Below are 17,861 nucleotides of genomic sequence, written 5' to 3'. Positions count from 1 at the left end.
ACAAAAAAATATACTTTTTATTGTTTAGGCCATTTTTTATTGTTTTTTTTTTTTTTTTAACTTATAATGTATTATTTGCTTCAGGGGTACATTATGCCAATTTTTTAAAAAACATAGACTGTTTTTCTTTGTGTCTGTTGTTTTTATTTTAGTAATCTCTACATCCAATTTTAGGCTCAAACTCATGACCCTGAAATCAAGGGTCACATGGTTCACTGACAGATCCAGGTAGGTGTCCCTGTTTTTGCCATTATTTTTTAAAGATTTTATTTATTTATTTGACAGAGAAAGAGACAGCAAGAGAGAGAATACAAGCAGGGGGAGCGAGAGAGGGAGAAGCAGGCTTCCCGCTGAGGAGGGAGCCCAATGTGGGGCTCAATCCCAGGACCCTGGGATCATGACCTGAGCCCAAGGCAGACATTTAACAGCTGAGCCATCCAGGCACCCCATGTTTTTGCCATTTTGTATAGGGTTTTAGGTTGCTTACAATTACAGGGCTGCTAATTGAAAATCTGGGTTATTTCATTCTTACTTGACAAAAGGAATGCATACGAATATAGTAAAACAGACAAGCGCTTTGCAGAGACTAATTTATAAGATGGATGTAGCACAAGTCCTCAGTTGAGGCCAAGGCTTTGATGCTGACTTTGGGTAGACAGAGAGCCATCCATCTACTATCACATCAATTAGACCTAAACAACCTCACAGATCTGCTTGCTTCCTTCTGCCTTCTTGACTCTTATCCTCTTTCAGACCACCTCCATCTTGCACCTGAATCACAGCATGCCTCAGTTTCTCCTTGCCTCCAGTCCATTCCCCACACCGCAACCACAGTGCTGTTTCTAAAGTATAAATCTGATCATACCTCTGTCCTGTTCAAAAACTTCCCGGTGCTTTCCATTACTCTTGGGATCAAGTTCAAACTCCTTAATCATGATCCAGTATGATGGAGTCCTACATCTCTCCAATCTTCTTTCTCCTTCCTCCCCTATCTCTCCACATCCAGGCATGTTGGCCCTCTCTCTAGCCCTCACGTAGGAAGTCCCAGTCCAGCATGGACTGTTCTCTCTACTGGAAGATTCTTCTCTCTCATCCTTGGGAGAGCCATCTTGGTTGGCTTTTCCTCATCTTTCAGGTCTCAGCACGGATATCACTTTCTTAGGGAAACCTTCTTGGTGCTTCTCTGTGTGCCCTGTGGCAACGGTTGTCTATCATCACCCCACAGGCCTACTGCCCAGCTCTTACTAACCTAGAAGCTCTGTGCGGTCAGGATCGCCTTCCTCACTCTCAGGCCCCCAGCATAACACAGTGTCTGGCACAAAATAAGAGTTCTATAAATACTTGTTGAATGAATTAATTAGAAGATTATTTATATGGTAAACCCAATACATAATACATACATAATACATAACATGGCAATGCAAAACACTATATTGTGCATACACATACGTGTGTCTAATCCCAAAAATTATTTTTTTGGCATTGCAGCACACTAAGTGAAAGTGGTTCCAGTTCTAAAGAAGTTAAAAACATTTCATTTGGGTTTTCATTTCATGAATTGCAGAACCTGTGCCAATTTTCTAAGCAAACTGCTGTAACTCTGTTACGTGAGATGGTGTGGGGGAGAGGGCTTTAAAAATAGCCGACCGGATATCCCTCTTGGTGGCTTGGGTTATGTAAAAGTATTTTGTGTTAAGCCAATGTCTCACAATGGATCACTGAGCTTTGAAAAGGCTATTTGGGATCCCTTTTTCAGTGTTAAATATCTGCTTATGAACAGAATCAGACTGAAAATCTCCTAGAGAAAGGGTACAATATCCAAAGAGTTATCACTTTATAACTGAAAAGATTCCCATGTTAATACTGAAAGTGATTTAAGAAAAATAAAGTCCCTTCTCAATTCAGTGAGAAAGAAGCCAGGATTCCCATAAAGAAAAGTTGTTAGACTTGGGCTTAAAATATTTTTCTATTAGAGCAGAACAATCAGAGAGTATCTGGCTTTATTAAATATTTACTTTAGTTTTCAAAAAGAAGTAATTTGGGGACACTGTTCTCATGAAGACCACATAAAAGCAAGATGATAGGGATTGTTTTCTGAGAGTCTGTCATGGACTGAATCCTTGGGCACAGCTGAGTGAGTCAAGTAGATGAGTCTGTTGTCCTGTGCCATGTCCTGACCCAAAAGCTATATACAGGCGAAGATGGTATGATTAGCTGGACCAGGAAAATTCTCTCTCAAGTGGGGAATTAGGTGCTTGGTAGTTGGAGTGGATGCCCAGACCAACAGAGAGAAGGCAGAAGGGAGTCAATCTGGTAAAAGAAGTGAATGAGCAGAAGACATGAGATAGGACACACACGAGTTAGGGCATGAGCTCGTTGGTTAGCTGGGGCAGAAGTGACAGAATCAGAAACTTCTACTGAGTTATTATAATTCCTGCTGTTGAAGGAACAATGAGATAACTGGGTCAATAAACATGCATATTCCTACAGTAACTTCCATTATCCATGAGACCTGCCTCAAGACTTAGATTCCAATTTCTCTTCTTTGGTGGGTGTGTATACCTACCAAAAACTTGTTTCTTGAGATATCAGAAGAATCTCTGTTCCGCATCAAAAAGACTCCTCCAGATAGAGATATCCAAAACAGCCTGTGGGTTCAAGTGGTTCGTACACAACAATTCCTTGCTGTCATACTTTCTCTTGGGCATGGCCACACCGTTCAAAGCCCATTTGTGCAAAAGCCCTGCCAGATTCACCGATCTCATCCCAGTTAGAGTGGTGTGACCACCAACATCCACCCAGCCTTCCTCCCATCCTTCCTCCCATTTTCTCAGTTGGCAGAAGAACCCATTTGGCATCTTGGAAACTCAGTATCTGAATGGTTGCTGGGATCCTTGATTCATGAAAAAGATGGGGAATTATTCTGTTATGCTGAGGAAGGTGTTCTGAACTTTTAAAGACATTATGGCACCTGGATTACAGGACAGAAGAAATGCAATGCATTGCCAGTCACCTGCAGTTTGGCTATGTGTCCTGAAAATTTCTGGGAAATGGAAATAAGTAGAAGACCTTCGATGAGAAGAGTTGTTCCAAGTAGTTTCTAACTAGTTGTTCCAGGTGGAGTTTTCTGTCCTATTGACAAGCATCTAAATGTATGATATAATCAAGAACTAAATTTTCATTTTCTCTACATTTTGACTCTGCATTGCTTGTATTAATGTATTATTTAAGTTTTCTGCCAAGTGTGTTAAAGATACAGTGAATACTAAATATGGGGCTGATTCTTAGTTATTTCTTGATGGGTTCAAAACTTCTTTGAAGATATAAGTTAATTTAACAATACAGTTGGATTTTTGAATATACATTTGCCTGGAGCCTTTTCTAAAATGCATCTGTTTTATATAGTGAATTACACTGACAACGAAACACTAGGTTTTGTTTGTTTGTTTGTTTTTGTATTTTTTAATGTTTTATTTAATATAGGGCTCAGAGAATTCAATAGATGGTAGTGCCTAGCATCAAGCTCAGTACCTGTCATGTTGTAAGCACTCAGCTTCTACCTGAAACACTAGTTTTTGTTTCCAACTAAAGTAATTGTATTTTTCTTCAACCTTCACAAGTATAATCGTTACACAATGTGTTACATAGATGCATATATATTTACGAAATAATTAACATAAATATGTGGCAAAGTGAATCTATAAGATAAATATTAAAAAGATTCTCAAAGCTGACATATGAAAAAGAATTAGGAGGAGAACCTCTCATATTCTCCCTTGTGTCCTGAAACAAGGACATTTATCTTATAAAATATCTCTCAAAAATGCATGGTCTACACTCCTCCCATGGCATACCAATCATATTAAAATCTACAAACAGGGGCGCCTGCTTGCTCGCTTAATAAAACCCAACTCAAGATCATCCTACATTGGTAGAGAGGAAGAATCTCCTTGCAAGAAGAAGTAGCTTGACTTTGTAGCTTTGTTTTGGGGTCAATCAAAGTCAAATTCCCCTTGAAATGTCTCTCACTATGAGACTAGAAGCACTGATACCAACATAAAAAACTAGCTTGGGGCAGAGGGGTTGATACCACATCCTCCCCTTAATTCCTAGTTGGGCAGCAGAGACCATGGTTGTCATCATAGTCATCACTGATGGACAATCATCATCAACCAACATCACTATCAAAACAGCCAACATTGTTTGACTTATTTCTATGTAATATGCCTGATGTCAGTCAGTTATAACAATAACAGAATGATGGAGATATAATAGAGGCCTGAACATATAGTAGAAGTCATATCAAATATTCCCTTCTCCCTCCTCCAAAAATCATTACCAAAGGAATAACTAACACAAAACCAGTCACAGTGATTTTCCTTGTATGGACCACTCTCCAATTTTGCTAGAGTCCTCCCTGGCCAATGTGGAGCAGACCCTCTGTAGGAGAGGCTGACTTGTTCAACTGTGGGAACTCTTTCAGTGACTGGTCTGGGATTCCAGGCTCCGGAGGATGAGGCCCAGAGAGAGGCAGGCATTCCCTCTCTCCCATCAGTCTGAGGCAGTATTTCTACAAGAGAGTTTGAAGGGTCTCTTGTCCCAGAATCATCTGAGATATGATGAGAGAAGATTCCCAGGCCACACCATGAGTATTTTGTCAGGAAATCTACATTCTAAAATAAGTTCCACAAAGGACTTTTTTTCAAGACTAAAGTTTAAGAATTAGTCTAAGGCTTTCCTTCTGAATTTAACTTCTCTTTTTACTTCTTTCTTGTCAAATGATGGAATAGTGTTCCTTTTCTGTGGGGACCATAATGATGCGTAGAGTAGGCCCTTACCCTCTGGTCTCAAAAGGGCCATTTATGTATAAAAGAGGGAAACTGGTGTACTGTATGATACATAAAATGAAATCTATTCCTTCCACATTTGAAGATGAACACAGTATCTTAAACTTATATTTATATAGCTCCTCCAGTAGGAATGACTGATTTGCCGTGTATACAAGAGCAAAGATGACTTGTAGGACTGGCCTTCTCTCAGACAGCTAAATGTCAACCAGTCCTTATGAGATTTTATGTGATCTTTGTATACTGACTAACAGCACCATGTACTAACTACCTGGGGTGATCCCTGAGAGCCCTGTGGCAAATCACCTTAAGCTACCTGTTCTTCATTTAATCAATGATCAACCAAACCTTGCACTTGGCCAGAGCTCTTAATTTTTTATAATTTGACCAAATCCACTTCTAAAAAACAATTTCAACCTACTGTCAAAAGTTCAGTGAGGCAGCTATGCAGAGTAAGGGTCAAGAATGTGTACACCAGTTTACAGAGAATTTTTCCAAAATGTGCAGAATGAAAAGAACAGGATTAGACTTTTTTACATACTTAAAATGCTTTATCTGGTTAGTATGTTTCTGTGTATGAACTTGAAACATGTTCAAGTTACATTATTTAAAGCAGCTAAAAAACGAACACAAATATTTCTGGAAAAGAAAAGACAGACCTCACAAAGTGAAAGACGAATTTCATGACAGGAGACTTAGAAATGAATCCCTAAAGGTGGAGGGTAGCAAAAAGTTTGACCGGATCCTTCTTGGTAGAAAAGGCAAGGACCATAACTTCTTGAGGGGCCTGGATGAGCAAGGCAGAGAGAGGGCTGAAACCAAGCTGATGAGTGAGGTTACCTTAATGAAGGTCTAAGTCAAGCAATAATTCCAAGTTACATCTTCTGGGAAGACATAATAGTTCAACAGTTACCATTTCTTCTACACATTGATTGAGTCAATCTTGATTTTTACCTGGTCTGGCACTCTTACTAGAGACATTCAAAACAGAAAGTGCCTCATAATTTGGTGATGAGCAATGATTAACCAGTAACTCAGTTCTCACATTCCCCTAGTCCATCTTGGGTAACTGCCAGATCAGTTTCCTAGCAAGAGTTCACCCGTGTGCACTTGCTGGCCTCAATCTGTTGCTCCTGAAGGGAACTTTCTCCTCACATGTTAATATAAGAGGCTTCTTGGCCAGGAGAGAAGGTTGCTGACCCACCAGTTCTGCCGGCCAGACTGGTGTCTGGATTCCTGAATCCTTGCCAGGGTTCTTTGGTGGCAAGCAACAGAAATTATTTAGGCTAACTCAATGATAAAAGAGGAATTTGTTGGAATGACATGGGGCAGCACACAGAAGTTGAAGAAAAGTTAAATAAACAGGCATCAGAAAAGACCAGCCTCAGGGCTGTTATGAGGATCAAGGTACAAAAACTAACGGAAAGTTTTTCAGGGCACTGCTGTCAGGATAAATAAGCTCCTTGCATTTTCAGTTGAGGATCCAAATTCCTGGGGGAGGGCACTTACTGGCTCAGCTTAAATCATGTGCCCACGCCCTTGGCAACGAAGGGATGATAGTTCCCTAAAGTAAAATCAACATGCTACCATCAGAGAGGGACAGGGGACAGATCAGGGGGGGATAAAGCAGATGTCTACTGCATTCTGTTTTCTGGGGTCACCTGGTTTCCTTGTGCCTGCCTACTGACCTTGGACTCACTGTCTCCTCTCTGTTTAGGTCCTTCTAGCCAGTTCTGATAACCACCAAGTTTGAGTCAATCTTCTACCTGGCCTGACCTAAAGTCTGAAGTCAAATGAATTCCAGTGAGCCTTCTGATTTGTATTTCCCTTACTCCCACACACTCCTTTTCTCTGGTGTCTGCTTGGAACATTCAGATGTTCCTGGGTTGTCAGTTTCTCAGAAATTCCCCAGATTCACCCTGTTCTTATGCTGGTCACTGTTATCCCGGGCTCTCTGGCCCCAAATGCTTATTTTAGGCAGAACAATTCAAGCTGTTTATATATGTACTTCCAAATCTTTTAAAAGTGGCAAAGCAAGCAAGCAAGCAAGCAAGCAAGCAGAGAAATAGAACCACTCTACTTCCTTTGGAAATGCAGAACCCTTGGGAATCTATTTATGCAAAAATGACTTCAAGTATGTTCAAAAGTCAGATATTTCAAAAATCCAATGTCAGTGAGTACAATGCCACAAGGAACAATTCTAATTTAATTTATGTTTATTCCTGTTGGCAAGCTGATATAAACAATTAAGACAACTACTTTGTGATACCATTGGAATCCCATTTTAAAAAAGGAATAGCCCAACTGATCTCCCAAGTGTGCCATAAAAGACTGAAAATGAAAGACTTTCGACTGCAGGGTTCTAATAGGTAAAAACCCAGATGTTGCTTTGATTGACTATTGCCAAATATCACCTCTCATCGCCAGCAATACATAACTGAGCTCCTAACATGTCAGGCACGGTGCTAAGCATTTATATACATTATCATATTTAATCATTACCATATATACGAACTTATAGGCTATATTATTATTCCCTTCTTATAAATAAAAACAAAGCTCAGCAAAATTAGCCACGGATATGCAGCTAGTTAGTTCTTGGTGGAGTGAGTTATATAAGGACTGACTTTCTAACTATCTTCTTAAATAAGTTTGTGAAAAAAAAAATTGTGCACAAGGGAAAGGGTTCTCCTAGTAAAAATGGTGAAAAATGAAGGATTTAAGAGTTCAGGGAGAAAATATAATTGGAAATAAGAATCCCTTGATTTTATTTAATGTGTGACTTTGTTCAATTGTTTTTCTCCAGAAGGCCCCAGATACAGACCACTGGAAACCACCGCTGGGCCGTGGCTCACTGTGGTGGTTTTGATGAACACCATCATCTTCAACGTGCCTGTAGAATTAGGAACTACCCCTCCAATGTCAGAAACACAAAGCACTGCTCTTCCTCATAATGAATAAACAGGAAAACTCTAGGCCAAGAAAAACTTATAACAACAACAACAAAGAGCCCACTCTAGCCCAAGTGAGTGATTTATCCAAACGAGAAAGGACAGCAGTCTCATATGTGAAAACAAGTCTGGTTCTTGTGAAGTTTTTCTGACAGCTCCTTTCTGAAGGTGAACTGTACGAAAATAGATTCCCAAGTAAATCATTTACAGTATGCTAGTGGTGGATGTTGAGAGTACTTGGTATTAGTCTTCTGTTTTTATATCAGAGAATGTTAAATGCATTGCATTCATGCTAACCTGATTAAATAAAGGGCTCATGAGTAGTATGTGTGATGAGGTTCAAGAGGGGTCCATGTAGTGTTTTGTTGCGATAGGTATGGTCAAAATTTCCAACATTTTCCTCCTTTACCCCCTCTGTGGGTCTTAAGGTCTTTTCTTCATTTCAATTATTTTTTCTGCAACCATATTTGCTTCTGAGATAATAACGTAGCCACTACACAATCTATTGAGATTGTACAATAATGCTTATTAAGTTACTGCTCAACTTGACATAGGAAATCAATTTGATTTTGATGCCTGGTTTAAGCCAAATGGAAAAAGTAGAGATAATGCGGGGAAACATTTAATAGTCATAATTTGGTCCTTTCTTATCTTTTTCAAATACAGGCTTTTTGGCATGGATTTAGAAGAGATGTAACCAGTTTTGGCACACGGTGCCCCTCAGCTCCCATTAATGTTGGGATTGAAAACTAGAAATTGAAAACTAAACTAAAACCAAAATTGAAAACTAGAAAAGGAGTAAGAGATTCTAGGTCCGAATGTCATCTGCTTGTAAGTCATAAAAATGGATGAGAGAAGCAAGAGGAGATGAGGTAGATGGAATGATGCTGGGAGAGGAAAAAAAATGCTCTTAGGCTTGTTGATTGGAAATGGTTTATTTTCTCCAAATGACTGGAATGATCTAATGGGGTCATATAGTAATGGGGTGTCATATGGTAATGACTAGTGGGGGTCTTTGAGCCACGCCTTTCCAGATGCAGAGCTAAGAGTAAGGGATGAGGGAGCACTGAGAAATGGTAAACTGACTGAGGCGAGAGTCTTTAATCTGTCTAATGCTACACTGACTCTAGGTCTGTAATGATTTAAATAACTGGTAAACCATATATATATATATATATTGTGTGTGTGTGTGTGTGTGTGTGTGTGTGGCCATTAGTCATGCATCTCATCATCAGCTCCGTGTTCCAAAAAAATCGTGGCTCTATTCAAGATGTTTTGTTTTTTTTTTTAAAGATCTTATTTATTTATCAGAGAGAGAGAGAGGGGGAGAGAGCAAGCACAGGCAGACAGAATGGCAGGCAGAGGCAGAGGGAGAAGCAGGCTCCCCACTGAGCAAGGAGCCCGATGTGGGACTCGATCCCAGGACGCTGGGATCATGACCTGAGCCGAAGGCAGCTGCTTAACCAACTGAGCCACCCAGGCGTTCCCAAGATGTTGTTTTGATTCATTCTTGAGTGGAGCTGAGATCAGTAGAAGTAATAGGGGAACAGGTAAATTATTATAAAACTAATGTTGGGGAAATTAACTAGTTTGGGAAATTTTAAAAATTTAGATCCTTGGCTCAGGTCATACACCAAACAATATTTTGGATTAAGTAAAAAAAAAAAAAAAAAGACAATAGAGTATATATCAAAATATTATCTCTAGTTATATTTACATGATAGCATTTGGCCTGATTTTGTTTTTTATTTTCCTACTTACCAGTATTAAAACTATGCTTATCATTTGACAAGTAGAATTTGTGGTATAAAAAAAGAAAAAATTTATACCAGTTGATCTAGTTAATAATTTTACTATAAAAATCTTTTATAAAGGTACATGGGCAAGAATTCATCATAGCTTTGTTTATAATATCAAAAATTTAGGTTAAATAAACCTAATCAGTATATAAACATGATGGAATAATATGGAATTATTTGTAGAAGATGTTTAATGATATGAAAAAATAATAATATAATGTAAAAAAAGCAGGATACAAATATACCTTATACTATATGATCTCATTTTTATTACAAATATAACAAAAGATTAACACTGGCTACCCTCGGGTTCTTTGACTAGGAGTGCTTTTTAAATACATACTCGTCCATATATAGTGAATGTTCACAAATAGGCACAGATTACTTTTATTGTTAGGAAAAAAAGATCAACATAGAAAAAATATTTTGTTTAGTCTGATAATTAGTTCCAGCGTCTTCATTATCAAACTTCCCAAGGAGCCATCCTGTTTAGAGGATATTTCAAGAGTTTAGCATAGTGCACTGTACTTAAGGTGTTCAGGGAATGTGCAGCTGGTGAATTTACACTTTCAACCCTTGGCTGCCCATGACACATTAATGGGAGCTGAAGGACAAACTGTGTGCCAAAACTGGTTGCATCTCTTCTAAATCTGTGCCAAAAAGCCTGTATTTGAAAAAGACAAGAAGGGACCAAATTTAAATGTTCCCCAGCATTATCTCTGTAATTAACAGGTATTTTAGGCGAGGTGTTTGGAAAGTCACCACGAAAGTGATGAAATCACTGGATGAGTTTTAGCAACAGTATTTACATGGGGTGGTGCAAGGTAAACACACTGTTCATTTTTTAATGGGGACAGTGCTCAGGGAGGATGCCATTTCTGCTGATGCTTCCAAATAATGTTATTAGAAAATACCAGCAGCAAAGAATGCACTGAATAGTATTTTTGAAAATAAGAAACTCCTTAATACATTCCAGGAAGTTGATACTGAGTCACAAAATAACAGGAGAATTAAATGTGTATAAGAAACATTTGGACTATTGCTTTTCTGATATTGAAACTCATTCCTGTCTCAATACTGCTTGGTATTTGTAGAATGCCAAATGTGTTTGGTTAAATGATTTATGGAGATGGGGGGGGGACTGGTTTTATCTGCCACATTTTATGGTTGAGGGGAATTCAAGAGACTTGCCTCAACTGTCTCAACAGTGACTCTCGGATGGTGAGGTGTCTCAGATGTCCTTGTCTCCATGACTGCTTTCCTGGGGTCTGGGGATACTGCTCGTTTGGGTCACGTGGGCTCTGAATGTTCTATCTCTGAAAGGCCTGAGCAGTCACAGTGCGTAGGAGCTCAGAATATTCCATGACGCCACGGGCACATGCAGCGCTCAATCAGTCCACCTCTTGGTGGACCTCTCCAGAGGATGCGGGCATTAAAGAGTGTTGGCCCTTTCTTGGGCATGCCGTCTGGCTTCTAATCCATAGGATCTTGATCTCACGAGATTTCAGATATACTACTGTTCTTAGTTTTGCTTTTGTTTTTGTTTTTTCCCCTTTTTGGAAGGGATTATGGATTGCTTTTTTCTAACATGGCAAAATAAGGAGAATCCCACCCATGTGTGTAAACTCTGGAGCTCGACTAACTGAATGCTGATGAGGGCTCCGCCAGGGGTGGAGGCTGGAAGCAGTGGAGGTAGAAGGACCGACTGCCAGTAACTCTACATGCTACATCTGTACTCATTTCAACATTTTTAAGTTCCTTATTTTGAAGATAAGCTGCGTTTTTCAAGCCACTGAAATCTTACTACTTTCTGGCTCTACTTGTTACATGATTTATTGTCATTACACAATAAAGCCCACAGGTTCACTGTTCTGGACATTTAACCAATTTTTATTCCTTCTCAACTCCACCCAAATTTTGCTTTTCAATATCTGGCCTATTATAGCATATCTGATTTTATTGTTAGTGTCTGTGTATTTATCTAAAGCCTTCATTTGGGGCCATTCTCCATGAGGGCGGGAGGGACCATGTTGGTTTTTCCCACCTTTTCCCCAGCATCTAGCTGAATTAGTGGGTGAAACATTCAACATTTCACCTGAAGAATAATGTTTTGCTTTTATTCTTGTGCCAAAGGATTCGAGAATCTACTAATTCTTTATTGCCTTTTTAGATTTAGTGTTTAAAATAAAATGTTGGTCCAAATCCATAAACCTTCACTGAGGACTACTAGTGGTCATGCCAAGAGCTGTTATGCCAACAGCTGAAATAATAAAGAGGCATAAGGTAGAACACCTGTCTTCCAGGGGATCAGTAGGGGAAGCAAGATGGAACTGGGTTAAACTTTTTCTAGACTGCAGACTTCTTCTAGACTTTTTCAATACTTTGGTAAAGTATTGCATTGATGTGTTGATTGTAATGGTGTTACAGTTTCAGAAATCATTCTTTCTGAAAAACCAAAACATTTTTAAAACCAATATTATTTCAAATAGTGCTTAATTATTTAAATAGTGAATAAAGTGATATCCGATACTCCTTTTTGATCATCTGGGAAGTTTGGGTAAGAAAGAGTCCTACTAAAAGCCCAAATAACCAGAACTCCCAATTCTAAACCTACTTTCTCTACAAATCTGATGAGTTCTCTTGGTTCAGACTCTTACCAGTTAATCAGGAATGATACTACTTTGCCATCTTATTCAGAAATGCACAAAACCAGACATTTGGTAAGAAAGCATCTACATACACAATTACTTCAAATATGATTTTGCTACATGTTAGTCTTCAAGGAGTTCCATTATAACCTTACTTCTAAACAATGGGAAATACCCCCCAAATTCAACAGAAGGGTATTACCTAAATAAGTTATAGTACCAACCGACAATGAAGTGTTCTGTAGACTTTTAGAGATATACTTGTAATAATTAACAACTCAGAAATTTTTTTCCAGTCCATTGTTAGGTGAAAAGAGTAGAGTAAAAAAGAAATAATCCCATAGAGAATAGAGAATAGTGATCATCTATAGGTAATATGATTATGGATCATTTCTATTTTTTAATTTCTTTTGGTAGGTTTAAGTATTTTCCAGATTTTGCACAACACAGGAAACTTTTTTTAAAGCTAGCATGTGAATGAACACTTCAGCATTCCTGATATCATACATAAATAAACAGAATAAAATTATCCTATCATCTAGTTAAACAAGGAAGATGAATATTAACCTTGTTGTTTTGGGCCTCTGCAGACATACTTTGACATTTGATTCAAGAGAAAATACTGCAGATTTCTTGATGTCCCCCTTGTAGAACTTTTTCCTTGAGAAGTTCATGTAACAACAAAATATCCTGGTGGGAAAAAAATCCAGTGACCTGACTGTTTTGTCTACATAATGACAAATCTCCCAAGGTTTCTAAATACACTTGAACTCCTTTTTAAACATTGGGATCACTTCTCTAAGAAGCGAAGTTGGAGATACTATCTAATTAACAAACATCAATCTTAAAGATTAAAAATGGAAAATTCCTAACTTTCCCCAAAACTGTCAGAAAAATAAAAAATCTTTATACAGTTAGGATTACACTTTTTAAAAAAACAATGAACTCATTGCAATAATACCAAAATATGAGACTACGAAATACTCCTTAAATGCGTTATTTATATGTGCATATGCAATGCACATATATACTACCTACAATGATGTGTGGAAATATTTTTTGACAACTTGATACTGTATGTACAAGGCATCAGACTGGATTTTTAACCCTCCTCTCATTGTATATATCATTATCAAGTTAATTGCACTGAATCAATTAACAGGGACAGATTGAACAACTTCTCTGTTGTTCTCCTCCATTTCTCTCTGACTGCCAAGCCAATGAAATCCAAAAAAAAAAAAAAGCACCACCAAGACTTGCTTCCCGCTCTATAACCTCTCCTTTACCTAGGCTGGGTTCCCAAGGAGAACAGTCAGCCTTCTCCATGTGTCAGTCATACAAGTCTTTAAAACAGAGATTATGTCGCCATTCTTTTGAAATGCAGTGCCATCCCTCTACACCTTAGGAGAACTTTACAGTCCCTACCAAGGCTGGCACAGTTCTCAGACAATAACATATCCAGGAATGGAATCTCCTGGGGACCTGGTCAGTATGCAGATTTCAGTCAGAGTGGGTTTGGAGAAGGGATCCACAGGACCTTCTGCCTTGCTAACCAGCACCCTCCAGGAGGGGAAGCTGGTGCTATAGATCCTCTGAGTGAGGAGCTCTTCACCTTCTTCTGGCATGGCCTTCGCTGGGTTTCATTCTTCCCCAGCTTGGAGCCCTCTCGAGCCCAGGACCTTCTCAGCTGGGACAAGGCCCTAGGCCTCACAGCCACATCTAACAAATTCAAACCTGTCCCAGTGAGGTTGAGGAGAGGATGACAGACACGCCCACAAGGATGAAGGAAGAACATTTTCATCACATCACTTTACACGTGGGCCCATTACCAAGTTACAGTGTGAATTCATCACTCATCCATTGCTAATGCAACAACTGTCTTTTGAATAGCATAAGTACACTACCTTGTCTCTTTGTCGTTAAAATATTAATCTGTTAAGTGCGAACATTAAAATGATAGGGTGGTCATCCACATAAGATCTTGTGGACTTATTTCAGGTTACCCAGGGAGCAGTTTCCCCTCCTTAATCAGTGCAACCACCATGAGCCTGTCTCCCTCTGGGGCATCCCATCTCCAACCCACCTTTAGCAAAATACCCAGAATATGTATTCCCTCATGGTGAGTAAACAAATGCAACATTTTCTTTTCTTTCTTTCTTTCTTTTTTTTTTCTAAAACTTCTGTTGGTCTTGGTTTTATTCTTTGACAACCCAGGAGCGGTAACATCAGAAGCATCTCCCCTCTCTCCCCTCTGGAGAGGCCTGGGCCTGAGTCACATTCCTTAGTGCTTTCCACATTCCTCAGCCTCCATGTAAGGCTGCGAGCCAGTTCCTCAGACAGGTTTTCCCCAACGACCTCTAGCTAAGGTAAATGTTGTCCTTATCCATCACCACATTATTCTCTCCCAGCAGGTACCCCAATCTATATATTCATTTACTGAGCTGCTCTCTCCCCTCTGCCACGCCCCGCTCCCCTGGAAACCCAGCTCCGAATGGCCAGGGGTGCAGACTGTTTATCAGTGAATCTCCAATACCCAGTCCACATGCCTATATTTCTGTCCTATTATCTCCTTCCTGATTTTAATAATAACAACAAAATAATTGTAACTAGACCATAAAAACTGTGGGTCCTGGTGAGTACTTTTTCTGCAATAGATAAGGTACCATCATTTAGAGATAAGAAAAGCAGAGATTCTTTTGCAAGTAACTTGTTTAAAGGAACACTAAACTCCTTGCCTGGCTAGACTGTAGTGATAACTTAGTTTATAGTTTCAGATGAAAGGCAAGTCAGTTTCCAGTATATTTCTCCTTTTCTCCTTTCCTTTTGCAAATGTTTACTGGTTTATGATTTTCTTTCCACTCTTCAGGTGTACAACTTACTTATATTTTGATAATGGGGCAATCTAATTAAAAGTGTACAAAGTAGTTTGTGCAGCTTTAAGCACTGTAGTCAAGGTCAATATCTAAGCTTTCTGGAGAAAGAGTTGCACAGACATTTAGGCACAGTCCATGCTGACTTATTGTCTTTAATTTAAGTTTGTCATTTTGACAGTATGTTTATTTCCTACGGCAAATCAGCAAACAAAATGTGTTCTGTTCAGAGATATGACCTTATGGGCTGTATCTCCCACTCGTATCCGGACACCGTGTATGTGGGTCTGCGCTATCGAAGATGCTAGTCACCTGTGGCTATAGACACTTGAAACATAGATACTCTGAATTAAGATGTTCTGGAAAGACAAAATAGATACCAGATTTTAAAAACTTAATATGAAAAAAAATATTGCACAGTATTTATTAGTGTTTTTACTAGTGATTACATGTTGACATTATAAAATTATGGATGCACTGGGATAAGTGAAATATATTCAAGTTAATTTACCCGTTTCTTTTTATTTTTTTAATGTGACTACTGAGAAACTTAAATATGTGGCTCATTGGTATGGCTCACAATTTTCAATTGCATGATGTGGACACTGATGTTCATTTATCTCAACTTTTGAGGGCATGTACTGTGTAAAATAGTAGAGCCGATGTACTTTCATTCAGCCTTGGCTAGAAAATATATCTGAAGCCAACAGCCTCAGCTGGCAGTTGCACTAGGAATCCCAAGAAGGCTGAAAAGACTGACATGGGTGCTTCCAGAAGACAAGAGCCAGTGAGATACCTTGTGAGATAAACATAGAACAAAGAGTGAGAGGCTTTCTTATCTGATTTTTAGAGATGAAGACATCTCGGATGGATTAAATAACTGGTCAAGGCCCTAGTGGGAGGGCTGAGAGGGAAAATGTCTATTCTGTTAAGAAGTTGATATGATCTCAGTTTCCTTACTTTCTGAAACTGAAAACAGAGGTGAAATAAATAAGTTACAGTGAAAGTCTGTTATGATTAAAAAGTCTAGGCGGGGGCCAGATGTAAACTTGGTAAAACAAAAATGCTCTGGGCACCACGTGTTCTCACTGATCTTGGAAAATCTTTTGCTCTGTGGAGGGTGGAAGCTTTTTGGCTGAAGGCCACAGCATGAGCATGGTCAGACGCACACGGATGAAGGACCACAGGGCATTTGCAAACCAGACAGCCCTGTTGTCGGAATCAGACACTGACAGGTTTGAGGGTTTCCATCAACTGCAGTATTTCACAGAATTATCCTTACTCACAGTTAACACTAGACAGTTGCGGCTGTGCTCTCCATAATAGGGCAAATGTTCTAAGGGAAATGCAAAGACAGACTTTATTTAATTCAGTTTTTCCAAGGATCATGTCTGAAAGCAAACTAACTACTGTAAGCCCAGAGAAACGTTCAAGGAGGAAAGCCCGCCTCAGAGAGGGAGAGGAGGCTGAGAGAGAAAGTTGGTGGTTTTGCTGTTGTTGACCTTGACCCCCACCTCATCTAATGGAAGTCAGAATGTTTGGAGGAAATTGGCAGTGGGAGGGCCTGGAGGAGGGTGGCCCTGAGAAGACAAAAGGAAACATGTTTGGTGCCCTCCATCCTCCCAAACCGTTAGGACGTAAGTCTATTCTAATGGGAAAAAATTCTCTGGGAGTCACAGAACTACTTTGTTCTTTTTTTCCCCTCCCAGGGCAGAACAGCTCCAATCCGTGAGCAATGAGGTGAAATGGAGGGGGTGGGGCAGGCTGAGTGATGACAGAGGAGGCTTTTATTTTTCCCAAACTTCTCATTCACATGGTCTCCCCATGGGTGATAAAAGACAGAAGACACAGGACAGACCCGACCTTGAAATCATAGAAAAAACAATCAGAAAGGGGTTGGGAATAGAGTATAAGTAAAGTGATTAAAGGCATTAGATAAAGGGGAAATCTACAAAAGAAAAAAAAAAAAAAAGACAAAACCAAACCAAACCCAAACTTGGACTCCAAAAAGGACTTCTGGAATAGTCACTGAAATTAAAATTTAATGAATAAAAATAATTATAATTAACTTTATTGAATGATTACTATGTGACAGGCATGGTAAAAGAATATGTGTTATATGTATTAAATCACTGAATCCTCATTAAAACCTGAGGTCAAAAAAAAAAAAAACAAACCAAAAAACAAACCTGAGGTCAGTTTCTTACTTCCATTTTAAGGTCAAGAAATTGAGGCAAAAATGTAAAAGCTGGTAATAAATAAATCTGGGACTATAAACCACGTCGAGTGGTTCCATCCAGAATTCTTTTTCATTACTGGAAATTACAATAGACTGAAAAATCTACTGAAACTTACAAACAGCAGAAGAGAGAATTAAAAATTGGAAGAAAGACATGAGATGGCTTCACAGGGTGTGACATAGGAGAAGGAGTGCCTGGGACAGAAGTTGGATGTGCTACCCTGTGGTCTCAAGTCCAGCTGATGATTGGTCTCATGGAGAGTCTGGGTGAAGCTCTGCACTTCTAACCATAGTTCTTCTGTGAGGAGAAGAGAATTTGTGCAATAGCTCCCATTGCCCACACATCCAAGATTTGTCCCACAGGGGTTAATACCCTATATCTAAAGGACAACAGGGAGCCATGAGTAGAGTCTAGAGGAACCATAGACTGTTCCAAGTGCAAAGTCTGTGGCCAGGTTGGCAGCTGGGGTAAGTCAGTGCCCAAAGCCCAGGAGGACGATGGGGCCC

General features: G+C 39.3%; 1 protein-coding gene across 2 annotated transcripts in view; it reads right to left on the bottom strand.

Moving 5' to 3' along the window:
* COL4A3 (collagen type IV alpha 3 chain) overlaps nucleotides 1-17,861 on the bottom strand; it is a 126,963-nt gene that overhangs the window by 103,442 nt on the left and 5,660 nt on the right. The window lies entirely within an intron of this gene.

The sequence above is a fragment of the Mustela erminea genome, chromosome 8, assembly GCF_009829155.1.
Source record: "Mustela erminea isolate mMusErm1 chromosome 8, mMusErm1.Pri, whole genome shotgun sequence".
NCBI classification, from domain to species: Eukaryota; Metazoa; Chordata; class Mammalia; order Carnivora; family Mustelidae; genus Mustela; species Mustela erminea.
The sequence above is the reverse complement of the archived record's forward strand: the minus strand, read 5'-3'. Positions and strand labels throughout refer to the sequence as shown.